At 39.4% G+C, this 16561-nt stretch overlaps 1 long non-coding RNA gene across 1 annotated transcript in view; it reads left to right on the plus strand.

Annotated features, from left to right (window-relative positions):
* LOC118172813 overlaps positions 1-16561 on the plus strand; it is a 42380-nt gene that overhangs the window by 18935 nt on the left and 6884 nt on the right. Inside the window, exons 6-7 of the long non-coding RNA XR_004753868.1 lie at positions 12296-12419; positions 12564-12630. This is a non-coding gene — a long non-coding RNA (uncharacterized LOC118172813). The remainder of the gene's footprint in view (positions 1-12295; positions 12420-12563; positions 12631-16561) is intronic.

Consider the following 16561-nt stretch of genomic DNA (forward strand, 5'->3'; position numbering starts at 1 on the left):
GAAACGTTGAGTTCCTTAAATAAAACATTTTGCTAAGAAACGTAAATATGACTAACTGAGAGCTGAAGGCTGACAAGTTTAACTAAATACTGTAATAGCAAAACAAACAAACAAAAACCTTTCAGTTCACTCATGGATTAGCAGTTAATGCTCTGAAATCCACCAGCTATGACTATCTGTGCTGTTATAATCCAAAGGAAGAACTCTACATTTTGTGTTTTTTCAAAGGAAGATCTTAATCACCTCTTTGTAAGCCACCAAACCCCTTATTAAAAGTCTGGGCCCAATCCTCCCTTGAAAGAGTGGCCCCAGCGAACTATGGGCTTTGATCCTAAATTGAGAACAACTCCTACTGGAGGTAACGGCATGTGATTAACCAGTGCAGAATTTGAGACTGGCTGCTCATGTGAGTAGAGAACAATTTTGTAAGATTATGAACCATTAGTACCTTTGGTAGCTGCATTTTTACTAACTCATCTTCATTATCTGTTCAGTTCAAATAAGATGAACAGTATTACCTTGTCAATATCGGCGTTGATCAGTGGAATCTAGAGTGAAAACGACTTCAGTGATTTTTTTACGGAAACTTATGTTGGGAGCGTAAACACCATGTATTGTAAAACCTATTAACAATACAGTTGCTAGTCTTGCCCTTAGATGCTGTATTTTTGAAATAAGTTACTGACCGTCTGAATGATTAAACATAATTTTCTGTTAACATGAACTTTGTCCCTTCCCTCCCCCCCAGATTGTTTTCTGTTGCCCTCAATGTGTCCAAGTGAGTGCATTCAGCAAGGGAGCCAGAGAGCTCAGACCTGCAGCTGTGGTGTGGCACAGGGTGCCGTGGCATCTGATGGCAAGGGCAGGAAGCCACACAGCCACAGTTCTTATTTGCAAACAAGGGCAGACGTGGTGTAACATGACAGTAGGGCTGTGCAGTGAGCTTCTGTGACCACTTCTGTGACAGGCTGGTAGAATTCTTACTTATAAATATACTCCACAGCAAAAATGTAATGGCACTGGCTTTAGAGTTTTAATCTGACACTTGAAAGTTGCAGAATACAACAAGGATTTAGTTGTGCTTTCGGTTACGTTAATTTAGCTAATCTGACTTCAGATATGGGGACTTAAATCTGACTTGCACAATATGCCAGGTCAGATTCGTGAGTTGTGCTGCTTCAACTAATTCAGTGCTACACTGGGTGTCCCATTATTCTGGCAAAACTGCGCCTTTAACTTTCTTTTCATCCTTAAAATCCATTTCCTACATCAGTCCCCGTAAGCTAAGTCCCACTGTTATTGCAAGCATCCCATGTTACAGGAGAAATGGGACATGGCTCATAGCAAAACCAAGCAGATTGACAAGGTACTGAGAGCATCCACACCTCCTGTCTTACCTGGTTTTATTCTTCCCATCTGACTTCCTGCCGCTCTGTTTAGCATCCTTCCCCACCTCCCAGACCTTCCCACGTTACAGGCGTTATTACTCATGTCACCAGCCTGCAGGACCTTCTGAAAAGCAGATGGGCAAGTTGGCAAGGCACAGACCGCACCCAGCTTCCAATGCCTTTGAAAAGGCTCAGCATTTATCCATTTAAAATTAATAAAGAATGGGAGGACCAGAAAACAAAGGATGTCTGGGAAACAAAACGAATAGCTGTGCTTCTCACGCTGCTGTGCATCCCCCAAGTGGAGCAGGATTTTCTCCATCTCATGGGACGGGGCACGTCCCTCAGCTGACCTATACACGCTCTGTGTGAGGACAGGTGGGAGTCGTGCCCTTGGTAATTTTTGCAAGGTAGGGAGGATGTCTGAACTGGTTTGGTTTGCTTCTCTGCACCTGCACGCCCCGCATTGTGACTGCTGTGATGCTGAGGGACCAGAAACATCTTTTGGGGATTAAAAAAAAAAAAAAAAAAAGTGGGTTGGGGGGGGAATAGAGGAGGGTGTAGCAAGGCATTTACTTAGCTCTCAGTGATCTGTTTAAAACTGTCTTGCACTGGCACCTCTGTGATTTCGGATTTTTGTGTTTGTCACAAATAGGAAGTGTTGAAAGAACCTGAAGCTAGACAGCTTGGCTCTTTCCTCTGAGAGGAAATAGAATTAGAACCTGCATGTGCTTGGCTTATACTTTATACGTTTTATTATTGGAGTTATAAATTAGGCCTTTGGGCACCAAAATACAACATAACTAAGAACATAACTAACCAAGGTAAATTGATGCCTGCCCTAGTATACTTTACCATCACAGCATGCCAGACACTGCCTCTCCCTCTGAACCCTCTGCTTTTACATGGCTCTGTTGGCACTGGTGTTATAAGGCTGTTAGGCTGGGACCTGAAACTGAGCCACACTCTTGGTTTCCATCTATTCAACACAACTGGAGAGTCTCACAGGTTTTTGGCCAACTTCTGCCTTCCACAGGTGGTGGAAGGCCAGCTGCAAGTGTATTCGTTCTCATTAGCTGTACAATAAGCCCTTGGCTTCTCAGAGCTAGTGATGGAAGAGGGAGAAGAGATTATCTTGTGTGTGTTGATGCACGTCTCTCCATGTCGGCATCTAGCATGGTGTGATTCAGTGGTGCGAGAGTCGGGTTCTTGCTTGGCATTTTGCATACGAGCAGCAGTCAGAAAATGCGAGCAAGTGCTCCAGTCCCCTCTCCTTGGTACTCTGCAGTTCTCCAGGTCTGTACAGATGGGGGTAGTAATGCTACCCCACCAACCTGTGCCTGATGACTGTAATCAGGAATGTTTCTGAGGAGAGACAGTTATTTGAATCAAATTGGTTCCCTTCTTTGTAACTTTAGTTTATCTTGTGAAAATACTGTCAGAATAATACATGATTCCTTTATAACCAAGAAGTTTTACTCTTGATCGATAGGAGTTACATTTCATTTGTCAGGTTAATGAATTATTAGTCTTCCAGTTTTTTTTAGTACACTTCAGTCTCTTCTCTCTCTCTCTTTTTTTTTTTTTTTTTTTAATTAGATTCAGCAGACAGCTGTGACAAGGCTGAAGTGGAAAGCTAGCCTGAGCCCTGGTGCCAAATAGGGACCAGTACTCTTAGACCCCACTGGGTGCTTCTTGTGCAAGCGAGGTGGAAGTTTTAGGCTAATGGCATCAACTGCAGCCAGAGGGATGCTGGGACAGTGCTTAGTGGTTGGGCTTTGCAGCTTGGGACTGTGACTGGATGTGGGTGCTCACTGCAGCCCTGCTGGCTGCGTCCAACACTGGGCAACATGGGCTCTGCCAGCTGAAATGATTTCAGTATGTAGCAAAGTCCCTTATGGAGTCCTGCTCTCAGAAGGTCAGCTAAAGGGGCTTTAAAGCTGCAGTAAGGGACCCTGCGTGTCAGGATTGCTGCTGGAGACCAAACCACGCTGCTCACTGGAGCTCCAAAGCAGCTGAGGTCCACAGGGGCCAGGATTTGGTCTTCCAGGTTGGCCTGCTATTCCACTTGGGTGCGGTAAGAACTTCTATGCCACTAGAGAATAAAATTATCAGAAAATACAACTGTGATTATTTTTCTGCCTGCCAGTGACAGCATTAAGTGCTTTGAGTTGTCCCCTCAGGATTTGATCATGTAATTTTTTTTTTGGTGAATTTACTTTGGGTGCTTATGAGGGAAATCAAGATTTCACATTCAGTAAGTCAGTTTTGTTCCATAAACATTAACTCTGCATGTTAAAGCTGTCCTAGGGTGATCCTGATGTGCACATAGTAGTGTTTTCATCTTTCCTATAAATATTTGTAGTTGATCATGCATTACAATAGGGCATTCCTGTCCTTTGACTTTGCCCTTTTTTTAGCTTGTTCATCTGATTTGCACAGAAGGGGGAAGAAGGTTTTATAGGAAAGATAAACTGCAGACTCAACTCTTTGTGTGGATGTGTGTGTACATGTTAATAAAATCTGCTGAAAAGCTATTTATGGATTTTAGGGAAAATGCATTGGCTGCATTTTTATGGAGCTAATGAAATCTTAGTTTTTTCTATATTTAAATACAAAGATCCATGGAAAAAAATGTATTTGGGAATGATAAGTAAGCATTGGAAGTAAAAAGGCTTGTTTTAGTTTTGGGGAATTGTTCTATCATTGCATTTTAAATGTCATATTCATCTTCTTTCATTTCCTCTATGAACACTTCCCCCAGTTTTCATATGCTGCTATATTTCAAAGCATTTTGATGAGAAAATGGAAGTCTTCTGATGTCATTCATGCTTTAAATACTTTGCTAGTTCAGAGTCTTGGTAGTCAAACTGCCACCAGTCCTAGGACTGTGTTTCTGAGTGCCTTAGGCTTTTGGAATAGCCTGAAAACCTTTGGGAATCGTAGAAAACCACCATCAATCTCAGTGATTTTATTTTATGTAGGATTGAGGATTAGTGTTTTCAAATTCTTCTAGTATGACTTTATATCTTAATATTACTTCCATTTTTGCTCAAGTATTGCCTGAACTAGCAATCGCAACGCCCTAAGCTAGGAAGCTGCAAATCAGGGCAGGCATTTCAGCAATTTGTTGTCACTAGATCTTAGCTGGAATCCTCCTATTAGTTGATTGGCAAAACAGCAAAAGTTCTTAAGTGAAAAGAAACCTCATTGCAATTATTTTTGCTTAAAACCTTAAAACAATTTACCTTTAAATACATCCTTTACATGAGCCTAACTTTATGACTGGGCATGTAAAATAACTTTAAAACAACATACAAAATACAGTAAAATTTCCTGGGGTTCCGCCCTGCTTAAATTTATGGCAGTTTTGTAACCAAATTCAGATCTCTTATTTAAATTGAGCTAAGCTCTAAAACGCTAAGCTCTGTGTATCCTTGAGATAAATAATACTGTATTTACTATGTGAAAAGTATTTACATTTCAAGCAATTATTTTAAAAATAAGCATAGGAAGCTTTTAGTTATATGTGGAGAATATATTGTTGTAGATTCATTTTTTTAAAGAGATATTTGAAGGTTACTGGTCTAGCATCACTGTCTTTTCATTTGTCTTTCATCACTGTGCTTTCAATACCATTCATCTATGGACTAATGCAATGCCCACTGAAGTCAATAGAAGTCATTCAGCTGACATCAATGAACAATGAATCAGGCCCTTTAAAAAAGAAGAAGAAACTCGAGTTTACAAGGGTTAAACAGAGCACTGAGGAAAAAAACGCTGCGGCAGGATTGGTGCCTTCCCCTGCATCCCTACCGCACCTAGTGCTCTGCTGCCAGGCAGAGTATCAGCAAAACAAGCTGATCGTGGAGCTCCGCTGGTAGCTCTGATAAGGAAAGGCAGTTTTGCCAGTCAACATCTGAATTGTTTTTCTGTACAAAGCCTTAGTAGGTATTAATAATTGTAAGACATGGTAGAAATCTGTTCAGATAGGTGTCATCGATGCAGATGTTGAAAAATACTTTATTTGCCTTCTGCCCAGTGTTTCCAAAGAATCCATACTTTGCTATCAGTCTTTCTTTGTTCTGATTAAGTTGTAATCATTCAAAAGCAGATTCAGAAGCTCCTCCTCCTTCCTTCCCAGCCCCAGTGTTTGTTTTATACCCAAATGTGACATTGTTACACCAGAGCAATCGAAAAAGGCTGCAATGATCAATTGAGGGCCCAATCAAAGCCTAACAGATAGGCAGCCATTCGCCGCTGTTTGATATAAAAGGTGTTTTATTTCTCATCACTTTTTTGTCACTGAAAGAATGCTTCCTACGTGCAGATTAATTAAAGTGTAAACATTAAATATTGATTGATGCATTATCAGCATGGAGCAGTTGCCTCTACTCAGATTGATTCCTGCAGTGATTTATTGTCATATTTGTGGAGTCATTTCACTTGATAACAAAGAGAAATCACCTGCTCCCTCTGCCTTTCAGGCTTACTTCCTGGCTCCTGCGCTGCACCTCCTCATCCTCAGTGACTCGGTCTTTGCCTGCTTGGAACTAGCGTGGCCTCACGGTATTTTCAGGAGAAAAGTTTAGTGTGTCTCAGTTTGGCATTTGCATGGTAAGTTTAGAGTTCAGCAGGGAAGTGGCAGCCCTGTGCTCTCAGATGGAACATCCCTGGTTAATGCTTTCACCCCGCGTCCCACACAGCTGCACTGCGTGCCAGGGCTCAGGCACAGCTTTGCAAACACAGGTTCAAATTATTAGGGTTAACTCGCTGCCAACTTGACAGAAAGGTGAACTTTCAACAGAACATTGTTTAGGTTGATTTTATGGCTAAGTTCTGCAATTAGCTGCTCTGGGTAGGAGCACAGCCACACAATAGCATATCAATTTAAAGAACTGCAAGTTTTTACTCTTGCTTTTGGGCAAATACATAAAAGACACCTTCATTCAAATCTTGTGCAGTATTTAATGGAAAGCAAAGCTTTGTGGTGTGTTATTGAGCACCTGGATTAGAAAATCCTTTAAAGAAATTGTACTGAAAGACTGCCTTTTGGCTGTGGGTTCAAACAGGCCAGTCATCCAAACAGCCTTTCCCTCTCTCCCTAAAAGCCTTAATGTTCTCCATCAGGAACAGCCCTTGCACAGCCCCACACGCGGTCAGAGCTGCTGCATGCAGCCTTCCGTGCCAAAAGGAGCCATAACCCCAATGGCACAGGTTTGTTCAACACTGCCAGGGGCTATATTCCTTCCTCCTCTGTGCTCACACAGGCAGGATGGCCGTCCAGTGTGTTTACAGCCAGACGCTGCCTGTGCTGGCTGAAAGAGCTCTCACTGACCCAATCACCCACAAAAGAAAATTATTCATGAAATTGCTTTGTTTTGCAGTAACAAAACTTAATCTTTTGCATATGTGGCATTAGTTTAACATTCAGAGACTGAGACTACTCAAAATCTGCTGAAATCAAACATGAGTAAGACCACAAAAATATGTAATGGGCAACTGGTGATCTTGATTCAGTCAACCAATGAAACTTTAACCTTTAGTCGCAGGAGCAACAAATGCTAAGCTTATGAATTCACTGCAGCAGATCATTCCAATCCTGGACCTGCTGAAAATTGTAAGAATGACTCCCTACATAAGCAGCAGCCACCCCAAACTGGTTCCTGAAGAAATATGAACTATGATTTCTCTAAGAGGCTGTCACAAACATTGTATGAGATTTCATTTAGATAGGTGTTCAGTTGTGCTGCTGCAATCCCTGACCATCTCTGACATCTGCCCAAACACACACCAACAGCACTTTATTTAGGATGTTTTGATCTTTTACAGATGCACCCAAATCTGGGAGAAAATGCTGCTATTCCAGGTCCTTCCCCACCGCACATTTCCTACCAGGAGCTCTTCCTGCCCTCCCTCTGTTCTGTCTTCTGTTCCAAGCCAAAAGTTTTGCATCAGGTTGCTGATTTCTGGGGAGTCACACCCAAATTTGGCACTCCTCAAATTAAAAAGCAAATAAACCCACCCCGAAGTATTGCAACAGTGTGCTCATCTGGATTCCTTCAAAATAATGCTCTCACAAGATCACTTTCCCTTGCTGCTTGTTTGCTGTTGCCCTTCCTACCCACTGAACAACACTTGTCAATTTTCTGTAAATTGTCAGCCTTATTTAAATTGTCAGCTTCCCCAGTCAAAGACCTTGCTTTCCCGTTTGTCTTTAAACTGCTGTGCAAACCAGCGTGGCTGTATAACCACCACTGCTACAAATGCAGTGCTGAAAGCCTACGTGCTCGTAAGACTGCTGAAAACAAGATCTATTGTCACTGTAATTATTGTAGAGTGCATTTACATTTTTATAAAGCCTTTCATTCAAAGATTCTAATTCATTTTGTGGGGAAATGTTCTTAAATATCTGTAGTTAGAGATGAAAATGTATTTCATCTATGAAAATAGTTTATTTTAACACTTCATGTGACAGATAAAGACTTTCTAACAAATAGTTCAGTCTGAATTGTGTTAAGTTGTTCAGATAGGACCACACAGGAACAAATTAAAAGTGATCTCAGTTGCAAAGAGTCTGCGTTCTGCAGGTCAAATGTGGACCTGAGATGCATGTACAGAACTTGTCCCTCTGAGTGTCATTAAAGCATCTTTGGAGGGGGGGGGTTAAAAAAAAAAAAAAAAAAAAAAAAAAGGAAACTTCTATTGACTTTAATAGAGTTTCCTTTTAGTGTCCAGTTGAAGGTGTACAGAGATGCTTACACGCAGCTTGGACCTAATGGTAACTTACTGCAGAATCCCCAACAGTTTCCAGATGGAAGCGGTCCTGGGGCAGAAACCATCTTTCAAAGAAGTAAGGGCCGTGACTCCGCTGTGGTTTGTCCAGATGTCAGCACACCAGAAGGGCTCGGTAACTCCAGGTAGCTTTTCAGCCGCTTGTCTTGATCTTTGCTGCAGGCTTTTTTCAGTAAGGTCCCTACTTGGTATTGGTGCAGCGGACTGGTAAAACCGGAGTTACATTAGTTGGGTTTCTACTTAAAAGAAGTGGTGCAAGTCATCACAGCAGCTCAGTATGCTTTATTTATTTTTCTCTGAACCCCCACAGATATTCCCGATGGAACTGGTGGTGGTGGGCAAGATATGGAGGTGAGCAAGTGGAGTGAAAGACACTGGGGATGTGTGGGAAAATTGCAGAACACAAAGCAGATCTTTTGGATAGACTGTAAAATGATTTTGTAAAAGCCGGGTATGTTTTAATCCCACATTTCAAATATTGTCCTCTAGGGACAGATTCTGAAAGGAATGAGATCTTTGTGAAGTGACCACTTCCTTCATTGCACCTCACTGTTGTACGACTATTGTGTAAATGCCACACAACAGTCAAGAACAAGAATTTTAAATTATGTAATTTTGGGGAGGATTTTAAATGTGACGAAAACTTGCTTTTTTCCTCGTAAGCTTTCAGAGGACCACAGGATAGTTCAGGTTGGAAAGATACATGTCATAGAGTACTTCTCTTGAATCCTGATTAGGGTTTCCTTTCACCATGTACAATTAAATCTGACATGAAGGGATACAAAAGGATGTTTGTTAAGGACTTAGAAAGCTCAGTACTGACCTAGAAGCTGAAATTTTAGCAATGTTCATACATGTAGGGCTTGTAAGCTAAGGAGTCTCAAATTCACAAGCAGTTCCCCCTCTTCCCTCCAGCCAAAAAAATAAAAATAAAAGTAGTAGTTGTGATGATGAATGCAAGCTATAGAAGACCACAGCCCTTCCCATTTCACTGAAGAGATTTTCTGATCTGCAGTAGGAGGTGGATATTAACTATAACCACTCTGCCAGTTTGTTCTTAGAAAGTTACAGTTGTATGACCTTTTTAACCAAGTAGACTCCATATATAAACTTAGATTGCAATATCCATGCAAAGTACCTTACTATTTCACGTATCACTGTAAGACCGGCTAAATGAATGCTGTTGCCCTAAGCTGTGGTATTCACCTTCCAAAAATGAGTTTGCCATTTTTGCAGCAACAATTACAGGTTGCATGGGAATGGTGTGTTATTTCCTGAAATTGTACGTAATTTATTTTTGAAAGTTTGAAGCACAGTTTTGAAGTTAAATGTGTCATCTTTGTAACTGCTCACTTCATGTTATTTTACAGTCCTTGAAATACCTTAGATAATAAATGCAAATTAAGGGAAAATAAATTACAATTTGTGGAGTGACCAGTATCTGATTATATGTAATATAATCAACTTCATCCTGTGCATAATGTTTATCTTATTAATTATCCAATGTACTTTAGAACAGTTTTAATGATTGGTGATTGTTTTGCAGTGGAGAGGGATTAGGTTTGTTCGTAAGATGTATTTTATATTCACTTTCTGGGTCACCAGGACTGAACATTTTCTAAATGTTATACTAATTGGAAAATTATTTAATGTTAATTATAAGCAGATACAACTGCCATTGCTCAAATAGTCTTTTATGATCTTCACCTCTGATTCTTTCTTACCTTCAAAACTTTACCTTGCCAAAAAAGTTTTTTATTTTTTTGTTATTATTATTATTATTTGAGTTTGAAGAGTATTGTAATTAGAACTACTAAATAGATTGCTAAGTCACAATTATCTGTCCTTTCTTTGCCTATCCTGTAGCCTACTAGAATGAGAGAGGATTTTAAATTAATGGAGGTTCTATTAGGAGAAAGAATTTCAGTCCAAAAATAAGCTTTTTCATTCTTAGACTGTAACTTGTGTTATGACAGAAGTTAACATTTTTGTGACCTGTAATTAACTGTGTCTCCTCATACTATAAATAAGATTTGGCAGCTGTAGCTAGAGTCAACTGTATCTTGAGGTCTAGTTATCTGAAGCTGTTTTTTTTTATTTATAGCATTTTGTATTTGCTAATGACACTGCAGAGTTCAGGGATGCAGACAATAAAGAACACACCTACAGTCTGTGGCTGGTGCCTGCAACCCTCTTCCATTTCATTATACAGCGGCATCAGAGTTTGCTCAAATTCTTTCTCTGCTTGGAAATCTCTGGGGTTAGTGTTTAAGTCTTTGATGCTGCTAGTAATTCCAGCCCGCGCCATTAAAGCTGCATTTTGTAACCGTCCCTTGGTAATTGTTGCAAGGACTTAGACAAGTAAGACTATCCAAAGGCATCACTAAGGTCAAACTGTGGTAGAAAGTGCTCTGATTTTATCCTGGAGATTGATGCTTGTATCACCTTTTTTTCGATTCAGCAGCTAGGGTTATAAAATGTACTTGCAATCACTGATAACATGTTTGATCAAACTACAAGTGGAGTAACACAGTATTTTATACACTGTGTGTAGTTTTACCTAGTGCAACAATAAATCAGTGAAGGCAGAGGTCTTTTGTAAATTTTAATGAAAATTCAGCTGCTGAAAATATAGTTACTTCTGGCTTAAGTTCTAGAAATATTAATTCATTTCAGTTCTTTAAAGCTGTAAAAATTGTTTTAACTACAAACTTTGTAGGAAGGCAATAAAAGAACAAGCAATAAAATAAGTAGCAGTGCATTCAATATATTATAATTATTTTGTCATTGGCTATAAGCAAACCGAGTGGAGGGGGCCAGATGATAAAATGTAATTTGAATGAGCTGTAAAAAATGCCCACTTCTGAACACAAGCTAAAAAAAAAAAAAAAAACTCTGTGCTAGAAAGAGACAAAAGTTGGGAGAATGAGCTCATCATGCTATTGCATGAAAATAATCAAGAAACATTCATGATTACATAACTTAAAATATTTACCAGCTGATCAATAAACTGTATTATGTTGCAAAATATCAGTTAAACATTTACATGTATAGTAAATCTAATTCATATCTATTAAACAAGTGGCACAAGAGGGAGCTGGGGATTATAGAAATAAAGAATATTAAATATACCAATATGCTGTGGAGCTCCTATGGTATCTTTCTTTAAAAATTTAAAGCAACATTTCTGTGAAGTTATCATTATTCTTCCCTAAAACCTGCCTACCTGCAGACACAAGGATGATACCAAATGACCGTGCTTATTAATTTGCTGAGAATTTGAACAACATTAATGAGAATTCATGCTTTTTTTTTTTTTTTTTTTGTCTAGAAGTTGAGCAGAAATACAGTTCATTCAGTCCTTCACTCTCCCAAGGTGGATTTTTGGTCGGTTGCTCTTTTACAAATCATGTCAAGCATAAGCACATACGTGATTTTTTTACAACGTAAACTAAGAGACAGTAGTCATTAGTGTTTGTAGTGTTCTTGGTTTTCTGCTGTGTTTCAGATGTTTCTCTCAAGCTTCTTTCACTTCAGAATACATTGCAGAAATCTGGTCACTGGAGAGTTAGTTGAAGTTTGATCTTAGCAGCAGGTTCAAGGAAATAGCTTTTATTCCATTGCCTCTGGTGGCTCCTATACTCATGCATACAAACTGAGTTTTTTCCTCCAATAAGTTAGCTACAATAATTTTTGACTTGGACATGCATATTTGATCCAGACACCAAATACTTGGCCAGGAAAGAGTTTTTTTATGATTCTGAAATGGAGTGTAGTTGGAAGTGGGGAAAGAGGGAGGAAAAGAAGGGTAAAAGGGCAAATAGTGGTTTTGGTATGTTCACTGAAGGTACTGGGTCTGTTTCACAGCTCTTTTAAAAGGTCCATTACTGTAATACAACAGAGAATCTGTATAAATGTTTAAGATTAAAGTTGGTAGAGTACATCACATGAAAACCAATCATGCCAGCATTTTTAGTTGTGCATAAAACATTTTCTACTTATGTGTCAGTAGAGAAATTCTGCCTCCTTCATGTTCCTTTTCAGCCTGGTTATGTTATTCACCTGCAGTGAATAGATTCTACAAACTTACTATTTATTTTTCTTTCTAACAGAGCAAAATTTCTTACCCAATTTAAACATAAAGCCATTTTCTCGGTTGCAGATCAGAGGAACTGAACTGATTAATACTAACCAAGAATCCAGCTTGCTACTACAAAAGAAAGTAAACCAGAGCAGGTGCATTTGTACTTAATTAAAGATTCTGCTCTCTGTAATCTAAAATGAAGATAGTCAATGATGAATCTTAGATAATAAGAGGACTCTATAATAAAGTGTTCAGAATAAGCTTCTAAACTCCATAAACGTGTTATTTTTCCATAGGTAAGTCTCTAGTATAATAACCTAAGGATGGCATTCAGCAAGGATTTGCAGATGCAGTCATTCAAATGTGAGGACATCATTTTGGAGATGTGATTGGAAATCTCTCCTAAGAGCACAGACTAGGCCTCCTTCAGGCATTGTGGATTCTTAATGCTTCCGTTTGATTTTGGCTTTTGATTTTTCTAGTACATAAAAGTATGCCACTCCCAAGACTTTCTATCTATTGTTTCATAGAAGTGCATGTCTCTCATAAAAATGCATGTCTCTAACTGCAGGTAGCTCGGTAATCATGCCTTAATCCTAGTCTTGTTTCCTTCACAACTTTACTTTTGTATAACCTCATCTTGGGCAAATTAATATATTTCCTAACATTTCTTTTTTCTCTTATGGAAACTGCAATGTATGAACAAATCTATGAACTCTTTGAGAATTCCTTAGTAACTCACAATTTACAATTTAGATGTCATCCCCAACCATGTAAGATTTTTTTTTTTTTCTCCAATAATAATAATAATAGCAACAGCAATAGGCAATGGATTCAGGAGGTGAATGAGAACCTTGAGAAAAACTGTAGTATGTTTTATCTAGAGTGACAAAAGTGAAAACTGTTTAGAAACTACCATCCAATGGAGGAATGCTTTGTAGCCTTTAGAAACATTGTTGGCTTTCACAGACTGCTTGGAAAAAGTTAGCATCAGTCTTGGGAAAGTGCATTCCCTCATGCACTGAGATATATTTCAGCAAAGCAAGCTTTCTATCAGCTAGAACAAGTTTTCCTATGGTTCTGCATCTGTTTCTGCTCAGTCAAGGTGCATCTGGGAATATATTTTCCCTTGCAGCAGCAGGTGGCGTTGAATAGCACATGTTATTCTCACATTCATAATCATTTCGTCTTACATGTAGTAAAACCTCCTCTCCCAAAAGAGATAATCCGCAAGAGAAATTCAACAAGTTTTTATAGATGTAGCAGACTTTATACACGACAGAAGTAGGGGTCAAATTCTTCCACCTTTAATCACACTGGGAAATAAAACCATAAATAGTATGTTCAAGTGACACCAAAAACAGGTGTAATACATTATTGTTACATTATATTTTCATTTGTCTACCCACAACAATTTCTTGGTTTGCTCTTGAAGCAACACAGAGTTCATGTTATGATAAGGTGATGTTTATCACATACCAGTAGTCCTTCACTCTGCAGCAAATTCACAAACCTGAGTTTGCTCTGTGCCATTCTTTGCCCACTTTTCCTTCCAAAGAGCAAAGGATTTGATTCTTCTCCCTGAAACATTATCAGTGTGTCCCCACTGAATGTGGTACAGCGTTTCAGATTTACACTGTGGTAAGTGAGGACAGAATGAGAATTAGCATTTTTCCAAACTTCTCTCAGCCTAGTTGTAAAAATTATGGGGTGGTGCAGACGCAGTTCAAAACAGACCTCCAAATGACTTCCTAAGCTTATTTTTAAAATATCACATGCAAGTAAAATAAAAAGATATTTTACCTGCACACAGGTAAAACCTAAGAATGAAACAGAAATCTTTTACAGGCAAATGACTATACATCAATCTATAGTCAGTCTTAGCAGTGATTATGAGTATTTAAGAAATCCATCCATCTTCCTTTCATCAACAGTCAGAGTTATCCATTTGCATATCTAATAATTTATGGCATGTCCTGACCCCAAGCGGTAATTGAACCAATAGATCTTCAGACTAGATTTACTCTGGTCTGGCTGCCACAGTAATGTAACTCTGCAGGAGTTTTGGATTACTCCAAATGCCATCTCCTCTTCTCAGAGGTTGATAGTCGCAGGCAAAATTTAACCTCCCAAATGTCAAGGCAAAAACTCCATCACCTAATTTAGACTATCTGGCTCTCCTTTTGCAATACTTCAGGTAAAAACAAGAGGCACAGTGATCACTCCCAGTACTGCCCCGGAAGACTGGTTTTAAAGTAAAACTCTGTAACCATAATTGAATTCTCCAAAGAGTTTAAAACCGTAGAAGAGACTAAATTGCAGAAGTGAAAGGGGGAATTCTATATACCAGCGTTCATAACTAGTAATGTAAAAAATAAGAATAAAAGGAGAGGGAAGCTGTTGTATTAGAGAGGAATCCAGTGATCAGAGACAGACTGATGAGAGTAGAGCTGTGAGGAGGGGGGTGATGGGGTGCACTTCTGATTCCAGCGAGCCATGGCACAGTGCAGGAACACACAGCCAAGTGCCTGTGTTTCTTCTTCTCAAAATGTGGTTTAGAGGCCAATTTCAAGGCAGCATTATATGCTTCAGTAAAGGGTTCTCAAAAGCTTTGAACAAGAAAAATACCAGCAAACACACAGCTCTACACTGTTGCAGGCTCTTGCTGCATACTAAATATAGAGAAAATACAGCAACAAGGGTTGTGGTTTTCCATCAGGTATTGCTTGGGAAAACCCCTCCGTACTCTTCAGCTACTTCTGACTGCAAATGAAGGGGCAGGTGCACAGGCTGGTCACACTGCTGCTGCTTCCAAATGATAATCCAGCTACTATGACAAGACACTGGGTTTGAAATTTTGTAAGAAGTCTCATCAGTTGGCTATTTTATTTTCCTGGAAAGGAGTTCAGTTGAACAAGCTCTGGCAGACACACAGAGCTATGCTGTTGCCACTGACACAAGTCCCAAAGGAACACATACAGGCTGTGAGAAAATGCTACCCTCTCACAACTGTGGAGGAAAATAAAAAATAGAGCAGCGAAGGTACAAACAAGGAAAATCTGACACAATCCCCAATTAATGGCATAGGCAGTATTTATCTATCGATGATTAAGTGCTACCACTGTACCTTGATAGCTAAGTTCGATGATGATAGACATCCTAGAAAATAGGTAGATAGACAGAAAGATAGATATCCTTCGCTACTTCAACCATCCATAATACCTCATGTGTTGCCATTACTGCTTTGCCTGACCAATTGCCTATGTAGCCTGTTCCATCTTGTGTGATCAATATTAGCACTTCACTAACCTTGCAGTTACAGCTGTCTGCTAGCACAGGAAGAACCTCATCTTGCCTCATTGTACTGAAAGACAGTCATATTGAAGAAGAAATGTCATTATCCATTCAAATACTTTTGTTTAATTGTTTTTGGTGACTTGATTTTGGCTCTGATGCTTTTGATTTTCCCGTTATACAAATATTTTATAGCAAAAAGTAGAAATGCATGAATGAATGAACATTGAAGAGTTCAACAGGAAAACTGAAATAGGTGTCTAGTCTCCTGTCCAAGCCTCTGTACCTCAATTCTGCATTTGTAAAATTGAATTAACATTATCATTTATTGCCCGTAGTGAGACTAGGGATACTCATGTGATTATCACACCTAAATAAAAATAAGATCCAGAGGCAGAATTGTTCCTGGTTCCTCCAAAGAGTAAGTGAACAATGAGTCTCCTAGTATGTCCTAGTGCCTGAGATACTGAAGGATGATAAGATAGAGAAGCACGTGACCAAACGGAGGGAAAGACAAGTCTGTGTGCAGTTCGGGAAAGACAGCACTGGAAGAAAAATGTCCCTGGCCTTACCACCCAAATACTCTCATTAACTGCTGAAGGGAGGACAGCATAGAATAAAAAGTTCCTTATCTGACCCAGCGGCTGCTGAAAGAGTGGGTGTTCCCGACGAGCATCTGGGAAAAGACAGCAAATACCAGTGAGGGACAGGAATTGTGACATCTCCCCTGGCACACAAATGGAAATACAAAATGGTGGGAAGTTTCCTGTGTTATCTGTGTGATCACTGCATGCTCTCCTTGCCATAATGCAACGGGATAAATCCTGTTTTGTTGAAGTGGCACACAGCTCAGCTGAAATTATCTGCAAAAATAGAACAAAAAGATTCCTGCCCTATAGTTGTTGGTCTCCTGTGTTTGTGGCTCCTCTATCAACTCTCGCTAGTAACCATTCCTGTCTTTTTTTCTTCTTCCTTTTTTTTTTTTTTTTTTTTTTTTTTT

Source organism: Oxyura jamaicensis, chromosome 11, assembly GCF_011077185.1.
Source record: "Oxyura jamaicensis isolate SHBP4307 breed ruddy duck chromosome 11, BPBGC_Ojam_1.0, whole genome shotgun sequence".
Lineage (NCBI taxonomy): Eukaryota > Metazoa > Chordata > Aves > Anseriformes > Anatidae > Oxyura > Oxyura jamaicensis.